Below are 12,113 nucleotides of genomic sequence, written 5' to 3' on the forward strand. Positions count from 1 at the left end.
TATCTAAGGCTGAAGGAATTTCACGCTTTGTTTATCCTTCTATATCACTCTATGTTGATTCTGTCACCTGTAAATCTATTGACTCTCTTAACTTTAAATTTATATGGAAAAATAAAGGGGAACACATTAGCAGGAAATCTTTAACTAAGCCATACTCAAAGGGAGGTTTGAATGTTTTAGATTTTTTTTCCTTGAATCAGGTTTTTAAAATAAACTGGTTGAAAAAATGTTTAAAGGGGAACTCAGTCTGGTTCTGGATTCCTAATACGATCTTTAAAAGATGTGGAGATTTAAATTTTTTGCTTTCTTGTGATTTTAAATGTACGAGACTACCTATGAAACTTTCAAATTTTCATAAGCAAGCCCTTGTGTCATGGAAGCTGATCTTTAAACACAATTTTTCTCCTCATATCATATGGAATAATCAATACATTTTATCTGCCCGCAAATCTTTTTTCTTTCCTGATTGGTTTCATAAGGGCATTGTTTTTGTCTCAGACTTAGTAAACAATAGTGGAGACTTCTATTCTTATAAAGATTTTACTGAACTATATGGTTTAAATGTATCAAAACAGAACTACATTAAACTTACAAAGACTATCCCTCTTAATTTGTTGTTTTTGGTGAAATCTTATAAATCATATGGTAATTTAAATATGAATGTCCCTCAACTAATTATACAAGGTAAAAATATCCTGGATATTAAATGTACAAATATATTTTTAAGAAACTTTATGACTGATAGTAATAATTCAATTATTAAAGCTTATGGGAAATGGTTAGCGCTTTTCCCAAATATCACTTTTCATAAGGTATGGACAGTGCCAAACAAATTTTTGTTTCATAATAAAATAAAAGAAATCCATTTAAAAATTATTCACCGTTATTACCCTTGTAATAAATATCTAAGTAAATTTTACAGTAATATTTCCCCACTATGCTCTTTTTGCCAAGAGGAGGAAGAATCTATTTTACACTTATTTTACTTCTGTTCTTATACTAAACAATTTTGGCTTCAAATTTCAGCTTCCATATTTCTTGCATTTCATCAGTTATGTAATATTTCTGTCAGTAAGGTTATTTTTCACTCTGATGTCTCTGAAAATAAAAAGCTAGATGATATATTAAACTTTTTCTGTATGATGGGAAAATACCATATTCACAAAGCAAGATACCTTAAATTCAAACCTAGTTGCAAAATTTTTGCTTATGATTTACAGTTATTATTGTCTTCACTTCAAAAAATCCCCTCCAATAAAAAAGCTTTGAAAACATCCTGTATTATAGAACAAGTTTTATGTAAGTTGTAATTGTATTTTATTTACTGTTATTATTTACTTTAATTTTCTCTGTATCCCCACATGTTCATGTTCATTGTTTTGTGTTATTTCCATTGTATTGATTTATATTGTAATGCAATAAAAAAATGGAAGCAAGCCCTCGCCCTCTTGGACTAAACAGGAGAGTGAAAGGTTGCAAAAGGTGCAAGGAAGAGGGAATGGGTGAGAACTGTTCGCACTGTTTTAAATATGGGCAGGAGGGCCACTTCTCTCGCTGATACAGAACCACGTCGGGAAATGGGCAAGGACTACCGAGGTGGGGCTAGCAGTACTAATGCTTCGCAAGTTATGATGCATTAGGTTAAAAATCCTTGGTACAAAGTGTAAGGTAACAAGAGACTAAGGTTTACTGGAGGCCTTGGATGGCTGAGGTGTTCTAAAGAAAAAATTTTACTTGTTCACGAAAATGTCAGGAGACATTTCATTTTTTGGAGGAGAGTGTAGCCCTTAGACAGATAAATATTGTCCCCTTTACATTTTGAACTGGGTAGTGGGTATTGACCGAGTTCTGAAAATAAGGAAACTACTGTGACATTTGCTGATAATACTGTTGCGATGTATTTTTAAACTCTTTCCCCGCCATTGACAGAAATTTCTGGCTTTCTGTGTTTTCACTGTTATACGGTAGGGGGCGCTATTAGGCATCTTCTGATAGAGTACTGAATCTCCTGATCAAAACACAGGAGAAGAAGGAGCAGAAACAAGCGATCTCATATGTAAGTATATGCACACGAAAAATAATGTGATCATAAAACTTTAAACAGCATATAAGTCAAAACTGCCTAATAATACTGAATGAAATGTCGACCCAGGACGAGTTATAGTACTGTGAAGCATTAGGGGTGTTGATGGACTCGATCGACTCCATCTGTGTTTTGATCATCGCTCTGAATCTGATCTGGATGTGGTCTTTGACAAAAATGTGATTTTCTCAGCTTTTTGCTCAAAATGTTGCTTTTGTTTTATGAAACTTACCCACGTTCAAGTGTTGATAATAAAGAATGCATAAACTAGAATAAAAGTTGGCTCTGTTCTTTCAATGGATATATTGCATGTTTAGATATTCATACAACAAAATGTTCATGAGGGGTCATGAGTTTCATGAAAATGATCAAAAACACTGGTGGTGGCTGACAACTTTTTTTTTTATTTTAATTTTAAAAAAATTTAAAGCTGGCAGGGAAAGAGTTAAAGAGTGTTATTCTTGTTAAACTCAGCTTCACCAGTAGAGGGCACCCTAAGCGTTACACTAGGCAGAGGATTGGTCGCTGACGCTAGTAAAGCGAAAATATATGGAAGCTTGTTTCCGCCACAGAATAAAACATTTTAAAAGATAATTGCGACTTTTTATCTCACAATTGCGAGTTTACATCTCGCAATTCTGACTTTATTTCTCAGAATTGCGAGATATAAAGTCAGAATTGCGTGAAATAAAGTCGCAATTGCGTGAAATAAAGTCGCAATTGCATCTTATAAAGTCAGAATTCTGACTTTTTTTCTCGCAATTGCGACTTTATATCACGCAATTCTGACTTTATATCTCGCAATTCTGACTTTATAACACGCAATTGTGAGTTTATATCTCGCAATTCTGACATCTTTTCTCAGAATTGTGAGATATAAAGTCCAGTTCTAAAAATAGACAGACTTTTTTTTTTCTTTTTTTTTTTTACCTCAGAATAGTTTATATCTCACAATTCTGACTTTATAACATGCAATTGCGACTTTATATCATGCAATTCTGACTTTATATCTCCCAATTGCAACTTTATTTCTCAGAATTGCGACTTTATATCTTGCAATTTCGACTTTATTTCTCAGAATTGCGACTTTATATGTCGCAATTGCGACTTTATTTCTCAGAATTGCGATTTTATTTCTCACAATTCTGACTTCATATCTCGCAATTCTGAGAAAAAAAGTCACAATTCTGACTTGATATATCGCAATTGTGAGAAAAAAAAGTCAGAATTGTGAGATAAAAAGTCGCAATTATTATTATTTATTTATTATTCAGTGGCGGAAACAAGCTTCCATAGAAATAGGTTCAGTACTTGATGAGTGAGTTCAGGTGTACACGCTACGGAGAGTGTTCCCAATCTAACCTGTGTTTTTCATATTTCCCACAGAAATAAATGCGTTGCACCAAGGACGAGTACCACCTCGTTCTTAAAAAGGGTAACATGGACATTACTTGGACACAGTCACCTCTGATAACAAATTACTCTAAACTTTGATGTGGACACATGCATTTTTTGTAATGCTGCTTTTTTTATATGCATTGTGAAAAGTGCTATACAAATGTTTTCACATATTTCGCTCTGTTGTGTAGCAGTTATCTTTTTTTTTTTTTCACCCCTACATTTTAATTTGTACGTCATGTGTATTTTGAGAGGGAAACAGGACAGCGATAACCGTTAGCCCATTAAGACAAATGATGAGAAAACACAGGCAGGCCTACGATGTTCTTTTCAACACTATTACTCTGATTATGGCACCAAATACAAGAAAGAAAAGTAAAAAGAAGAGCTTTCCATCTTTAGAAATGTTATGTATTTTCAATGGCGTTTAACAACCTTCTACCATTAATTCACAGCTCTTCTTTTTTACAGTATGTTACTTTAATAATAACATGGAAGGTCTTGGACGTGTTCTAGCGAAAAGCTAAAGAGCTAATTACAGATCACATGACCTCCAACTTTGCGTGTGAATGTTTCAAAACAAAAATTATTCTTCTGTTTATTTTTTGGGGTGTCAAAAACAGCTCACAGTGATCAAATTTGTTTTTAGAGAAACACACCAACAGTTACACCAGTGCATATAAAAAAAACAAATAAATGACTATGCAAACACAAATACAGACAGTGTCGAATGATGTCGTTCTATTTACCCGTCAAACATCAGATCTACTGAACACCAAACCATTGAGGATGTTCACCTGTTGAATTTAATTTGAACAGTCCTTTGAAAAGGACAACATGTTTGTTAATGCTATGTTACACAGTTGGTCCATCAAGGTTAATTTCCTTAAAGACACAGAAGCCAGCTCAGGGGAAAACACCGACTTCACCTTACAACATTGCATGTTAACCATAACTTTAACAAAACTGTTGACTAAGTCAAAATTCTAGACATAAGTCATAATTATGAAGTCGAAGATAAAGTCAGTTAACACACAAATTAACACACAAGATAAAGTTAACACACATTAATTAATAATTATAGGCCTAAATCATATTTAATAGATTAAAAAGTCAAAATTATGACATTTTCTTTGTCTATTTTGATGCCATAATTTTGTTATAATTATGACTTGGTTCATCTTGGTTTATCTCATAATTGACTTTTAAAGTAATTATTTCAACTTTTTATGACATAATTGACTTTCATCAAGTCAAAATTCCGACTTTTCATCTATACTTATTAGCAAATCATAATTTTTGACTTTTTATGTCATTTTTTTTTTAATTAATAATTTTGACTTGATCTTATAATCATGACTTAGTATGTTATAATTATGTTTTACCAAAGTATGAATTTCTTTCTTATGTAATCAAAATGGGCTTTCTTACATACATGATCATTTTGATTGCAATATTTTTTTTTAAGAGCTCGAGTTTTGCTGTGCTGGTTTGTAGGGCTGTATGATTTATCCAGAAATCATATTGTTAAACTACATAAAGTGTGTGCAGATGCATGTTTTTTTTGTTTTTTTTTAACAGCATTTACTGTGAACCAAGTCACTGAAAACACTATCATGAGCTATAGTAAAATATTTAGTGCCACAGACCAGTCTTTACAAAAATGAATACATGAATGATTCACTAAGGCTTCGTCCACATTAATAAATATATGGTTTGGGCATTTTGTCAACACCATGTTGCCATTTATGTCTAGCGAAACTAGAGCTTTATAAAATTATTTCCCCAAGTGGTTAGTCATGTGACACATATGTTACCCATAAATACTTATGGTTATACTAATATGTAGACTGTTTAACCGTATTTTAATCGTCACAACTTTTTCTTCTCTTAATTAAAAAAAAAATACTTGAGATATTTGCCTGAAAACGGTTTAGTTTTTATATTTAGACATTCACGTTATCTTGCATTGGTAACAAGCCTCCATTACCTTTCCTGCTTGGGATTGCCAGATGTAAAGAGCTTAAATCCCCAATACATTTTCTGCCCTGTTTTACTTTAAGGTTAGTTCACAGAAATATTTTAACTCTGTTATCATTTACTCATGTCGTTGTAAGATTTTCGTGCATCTTCGGAAAACACAAATGAAGATCTTAAATCTTTCTTTCCCTTAACTACCAATTCGACACTTCAAAAAAGTTCATAAAGAGATCGTAAAATTATTCCATTAGAATTTATCGGTTTAGTCCAAATGTTCTGAAGAGACTCAACAGCTTTATTTGATGAACTGATCAACTTAATTTAGGCTTTATTTCACAAACATTCAGCACACACATCAGTTGTGGTAAACAGAAGCTCAAGCATGGACGCTTGACGTGCGAGAGCCAATGAGGTTCATTCTTGTGTTAGGCAGCATGTTTGAGCATCAGCAGGAACCAACATGAACAAATTGAAAGGTGCTTTATGATCCACCTGCCTCCAATAGGTTTTGCCTTTTAGAGGGACAGCCCATCCTAAACAAGGCAGCTATACATTCCCTTATATAAAAGATAGAATTTATATTAAATACTAAACATTTTGTATTTGTTAGATTCATTAATTTCTCTTTTACTGTCAGTAGCCTACTGTTCTATTAAATGCATTAACTGGACATTATTTCTTAATTCTGATCTTAATCTCTAAACTGTTCATAGACCCCTGCCTTAGAAAACAGTTTAGCAATCTAAACTGAGTTGTCCCTCCTCAAATGATTAAATGCAATTACGAAATATAAACAATTACTGTCGAAAAAAAAGTGCCAACATCAGTATATAGTTGTACTTTCTACAAAGCAAACTACTTCTAAAGTTGGTATAACATTTATAAGTTGAGAATATTGATTTCAGTATAACCCTGCAAGTAAAATACTAAAACTCCATAGTCACTATAGCAGCAACCAAATCATTTGTCAAATCAGAAGCATGAGCAATAAAGGGTTTACAAAAATATAATGTAGTACTGAGGGAACACTTTAAATTATGTCTCTAGAACATTGGGAAACAAAACAGTTCCAAGACAATGGGCCTCAATGGAAGGTAGATTTGTAGCAGTCTAGAAGTTACAGCTGTCGTCAACAAATGAAACAGAACAATTTCATGTTGGTAGCATTGCACAAAATGCAGTCAGACAAAAGGTCAAGGTTTAACATCATTTATTAAATACTCATGGAATCAGTCTCACTTCTCCACTAGAAACCACAGTTTGCCCAGAAGTGGTAGTGTTTAAACGAACATCCCTTCCTAAAAGTGCAAGACAAACAAAAATGAACACTCCTACAACTTTTAAAACAAGCAAAATTAAACAATTGCAATACAGGAAGCACTGACTTTGCCTGGAGCAACTTTGCTGACAAGAGCCAGAAGAGGGATGGCACACCTCCGTACTGCAATGGATGAAGACCTGAGACAAGAACCAAAGCTGGCATTAGGAACCAATAGACAGCTGAAAACTGACACACTGGGTTCTATACCGTTTCCTGCAGAGGAGCCAGTGATGCTGGATCTACAAATGTGAACATCTTCACAACAAAGCGCTTGTAGTGGGTTGGGAACTGAAGACCAGATGATCCAGCCACTGGAACCAATGTGGTCAGGTAACGATCATCCTGGTACGGGCATCTGAAAGGCAAAGAGGCAGTCAGAAACACCTTACTGCACACTAGATGGATACAGACTGTCCTTACTCACCCATCAACCAGAAGGTCCCACTGGGGTAGACTGAGTGGACTAGGGGTTGATGTTGCCCAGCAATGTCCCAGCATCAGGACAATGTTGGGGTCGGTCCTCTCCAAAATGCGCACCTCAACATACACAGGTTCCCGCAGGACTTTTGTGACCGGATAATCAGCATCATTGTAGTAGGATGTGTATGCCTCGTCCCCTGTGGAAGAATACAGTTTTTAACTTAAACTGCTGCAACCTGGAGTTTAAGAAAGGCTTTAGGTACACATGGGACAAACACATACCTTCTGCACAGCCTTTGGTGACACATTGACCATTTGCCAGTCTAAGCTCCACCCTGAGGGGTCCGGGAGCAGCTACTGGTGGAGGTGGAGGAACAGTGTTGACCTCCACAACCAGAGCTTCCACAGAAGTACCAGAGTACCTACACTGGAAGAGAAGTCTGGACAACAAACAGTGAGCTTGTAGCATTTGTCAAAGATTAACATTTATGATATACATCACTTACTCAAAATGGCTGTCCCTTGTGATGGAACCAAGTGGTCCCATAGCCACTTCATATGAGGAGGTCATTCTGTTTTCATACACCACATATCCGCTGTCCTCCTGCAAATAGTAACTGTTGGCATCCAGTCCATTCCAAGCCATGCAGAACAAAACCAGAAGCAGCTACTCACCACCATGCTTGTGCCACATGCAGTGACAGGGAACTGGTATATAGCAAAGAAAGGTGTGGATCCCACAGGACTGCAAGCTGGATCACTTCCATCCAGGAGACGGACTGAATCCAGGCTCAATCGAGGCAGCGTAACATCTCTAGCCACCACTACCACAAACTGACCATCTCTTATACACTGGACAGTCACTGGAACAAGGTACAAGAGAAGGTTATTGCTGAAGATCAGTTTAACATGAACACCTTTACATTGACTCAACACTCTTACCTGCCTTCCCATAGTAACACTGCTGTCCATTAAAGCAGCAGTTGATAGCAGCACACTCAGCACCACTGATACCAGGTGGTCCACATTGGATCTGCTCATAATCAGCTACAGTACATTTGTCAAGGGGCTCTGCCTGTGCCACTGGCTGCTTAGGCTGAAATTGCTGAGGAAACTGTTGACTAGCTTGCTGTTGAACTGACTGAGGAAACTGTTGACTGGCTTGTTGAACTGACTGTGGAAACCGCTGACTAGCTTGTTGAACTGACTGAGGAAACTGTTGACTAGCTTGCTGTTGAACTGACTGAGGAAACTGTTGACTAGCTTGTTGAACTGACTGAGGAAACTGTTGACTAGCTTGCTGTTGAACTGACTGCGGAAACTGTTGACTAGCTTGCTGTTGAAGCTGCAGAGGAAACCGTTGACTAGCTTGCTGTTGAACTGACTGAGGAAACCGCTGACTAGCTTGTTGAACTGACTGAGGAAACTGTTGACTAGCTTGCTGTTGAACTGACTGCGGAAACTGTTGACTAGCTTGCTGTTGAAGCTGCTGAGGAAACTGTTGACTGGCTTGTTGAACTGACTGTGGAAACCGCTGACTAGCTTGTTGAACTGACTGAGGAAACTGTTGACTAGCTTGCTGTGGAACTGACTGCGGAAACTGTTGACTAGCTTGCTGTTGAAGCTGCAGAGGAAACCGTTGACTAGCTTGCAATTGAACTGACTGAGGAAACTGTTGACTAGCTTGTTGAACTGGCTGAGGAAACTGTTGACTAGCTTGCTGTTGAACTGACTGTTGAAACTGTTGACTAGCTTGCTGTTGAAGCTGCAGAGGAAACCGTTGACTAGCTTGCAATTGAACTGACTGAGGAAACTGTTGACTAGCTTGTTGAACTGGCTGAGGAAACCGCTGGTCAGTTTGCTGGAACATCAAAGTTTGAGGATTCTGGGGAAGATTACTCCACTTTGGAACAGCATGACAGAAAGCACAGAACCAAACACAAAGTGCCAGAAAATGAACAGCACACCAACTTCCTGCCATTGTTCAACAGCTAGTCAACCTGTTGAGATGCTGCACTTTGGTCTTTTTGTACTCTACAGACTTTGGCTAATAAATGATGATCCCTCCCTCTTCATTAACAGTCATGATTCTCCAGACTTGCATGAGTGGGCGTTTATGCAACTGGGTGATTCCATTGGTTCTTAAGAATACATTTTCCTTGCTTTTTTCCACCCTAATTAAACATGCATAAAAGCACATATTAGTGGATTTCGCACTGGAGGTTGTGTTGGGAGAAATTAGGCTTTTTCGAAAATGCAAATCAAGTGAACAAATTGTTTCAAAAATGCAACACACTGGTGTTACACAGCTTCAGCAAGAACCAATGAGATTCATTCTCGTGTTACGCAGCACATTTGAGCCTACTCAAGAACCAATGAGGTTCATTCTAGTGTTATGCATCACTTTTTGAGGACACAAAAGAACCAATGAGGTTAATTCTCATGTTACATAGCACATTGGAGCTTCAGCAAGAACCAATGAGGTTCATTCTCATGTTACGCAGCACGTTTGAGCCTACTCAAGAACCAATGCAGTTCATTCTTGTTACACAGCACTAGGGATGTCCTGATCCGATCACGTGATCGGAAATCGGGCCCGATCACGTGGTTTCAGACTCGATCGGAATCGGACGTTACCTCCCGATCAGGACTCGGATATATATGTATATATATTCTCATTATTTTTTAACATATCTATAGTTATGCGGTGGCACAGAGTTACGCCGGTTTCACACTGCACGCGTTAGCAGAGCGTAAGCAGTGCGTATGGTGAGCAGGAGCAGGACACGCGCGTTTTGCTTTCACACTGGCAGCGTTTGTCACGTGCGGCTGAACCGCGATAATGGATAAGTTGGCATTGCTTTATTTCGTTTTCAAATACATTTAAGAGAAAAGACTTGTCAAGAAGCTTATTTTATTAATTTCATTTATATAACTTTTGGTTCTTTGTTTTTATTGTTCTGGCAACAAGTTTGTTTTTGGACATTTGTTTTCTTTTTAAATTGCTGTTGGTCATTTGATCGACTGTTTAAAACACAATAGATATCATCAATGCACTTTTTGGATAAAACTGCGGTGTATTTTGGCCATGATCGTCATTTTAATTCAGCGTAAGCGGCGCAGCAAAAATAGACTTGGCACCAAAACAATCACAGCACTGCTGCTCTGCGCTGCCTCTGCGTGCGGTGTGAATGCTCTAATCTGTTAACATGGGCACCGAAAAAAATACGAGCTGCACGCTCTGCTAATGCGTGAAGTGTGAAACCAGCGAGTGCAGTTCCTAAAAGCACATTACTGGCACAAGACTCGGAGGCAAAAAAACCTGATCGGGACATCCCTACACAGCACGTTTGAGCTTCAACAAGAACCAATGATGTTCATTCTAATGTGTTAGGCAACACATTTGAGCTTTCTCAAGAACTAATGCGGTTCATTCTCGTGTTATGCAGCACGTTTGAGCTTCAGCAAGAACCAGTGAGGTTCATTCTTGTTCTGCAGTGCTTTTTACGTATCCAAAAGAACTAATGAGGTTCATTCTCATGTTACGTAGCATGTTTGAGCTTCAGAAAGAACCAATGAGATTCATTGTTATACAGTGCTTTGAGTATCCAAAAGAAACAATGTCATTAATCATCATGTTACATAGCAAGTTTGAGCTTCAGCAAGACTCAATGAGGTTCATTTGTTTTATGCAGCACTTTTGAGCTTCAGCAAGAAGCTATGAGAACAAAACTACAGGTGCTTTATGATCCACCTGCCTCCCTTCCATAGAGGTTTTGCTCCTAAGACAATGGGCCTCGATGGAAGGTAGATTTGTAGCAGTCTTGAAGTTAATCAACATAAAACAATTTCATGTTGGTAACATTGCACAAAATGTGGTCAGACAAAAGGTCAAGGTTTAACATCATTTATTAAATATTCATTGAATCAGTCTCACTTCTCCACTAGAAACCACAATTTGCCCAGAAGTGGTAGTGTTTAAACGAACATCTCTTCCTAAAAGTGCAAAACAAAGAAAAATTAACACTCCCACAACTTTTAAAACAAGCAAAATTAAACAATTGCAATACAGGAAGCACTGACTTTGCCTGGAGCAACTTTGCTGACAAGAGCCAGAAGAGGGATGGCACACCTCTGTACTGCAATGGATGAAGACCTGAGACAAGAACCAAAGCTGGCATTAGGAACCAATAAACAGCTGAAAACTGACACACTGGGTACTGTACCGTTTCCTGCAGAGGAGCCAGTGATGCTGGATCTACAAATGTGAACATCTTCACAACAAAGCGCTTGTAGTGGGTTGGGAACTGAAGACCAGATGATCCAGCCACTGGAACCAATGTGGTCAGGTAACGATCATCCTGGTACGGGCATCTGAAAGGCAAAGAGGCAGTCAGAAACACCTTACTGCACACTAGATGGATACAGACTGTCCTTACTCACCCATCAACCAGAAGGTCCCACTGGGGTAGACTGAGTGGACTAGGGGTTGATGTTGCCCAGCAATGTCCCAGCATCAGGACAATGTTGGGGTCGGTCCTCTCCAAAATGCGCACCTCAACATACACAGGTTCCCGCAGGACTTTTGTGACCGGATAATCAGCATCACTGTAGTAGGATGTGTATGCCTCGTCCCCTGAGGAAGAATACAGTGTTTAACTTAAACTGCTGCAACCTGGAGTTTAAGAAAGGCTTTAGGTACACATGGGACAAACACATACCTTCTGCACAGCCTTTGGTGACACATTGACCATTTGCCAGTCTAAGCTCCACCCTGAGGGGTCCGGGAGCAGCTACTGGTGGAGGTGGAGGAACAGTGTTGACCTCCACAACCAGAGCTTCCACAGAAGTACCAGAGTACCTACACTGGAAGAGAAGTCTGGACAACAAACAGTGAGCTTGTAGCATTTG

General features: G+C 38.1%; 1 pseudogene across 1 annotated transcript; it reads right to left on the bottom strand.

Moving 5' to 3' along the window:
- Positions 1–6,647: 6,647 nt before the first annotated feature.
- Positions 6,648–12,110, bottom strand: LOC307154783 (annotated as a pseudogene). Its single transcript has 12 exons — positions 11,924–12,110; positions 11,646–11,838; positions 11,429–11,576; positions 9,008–9,105; positions 8,709–8,826; positions 8,145–8,547; positions 7,709–8,065; positions 7,485–7,642; positions 7,207–7,399; positions 6,990–7,137; positions 6,847–6,919; positions 6,648–6,759 (listed from the first exon to the last, which is right to left on the bottom strand). The product of its transcript is annotated as an uncharacterized misc_RNA (transcript).
- Positions 12,111–12,113: the final 3 nt, after the last annotated feature.

The sequence above is a fragment of the Squalius cephalus genome (genome assembly GCF_949319135.1).
Source record: "Squalius cephalus genome assembly, chromosome: 2".
Classification (NCBI taxonomy): domain Eukaryota; kingdom Metazoa; phylum Chordata; class Actinopteri; order Cypriniformes; family Leuciscidae; genus Squalius; species Squalius cephalus.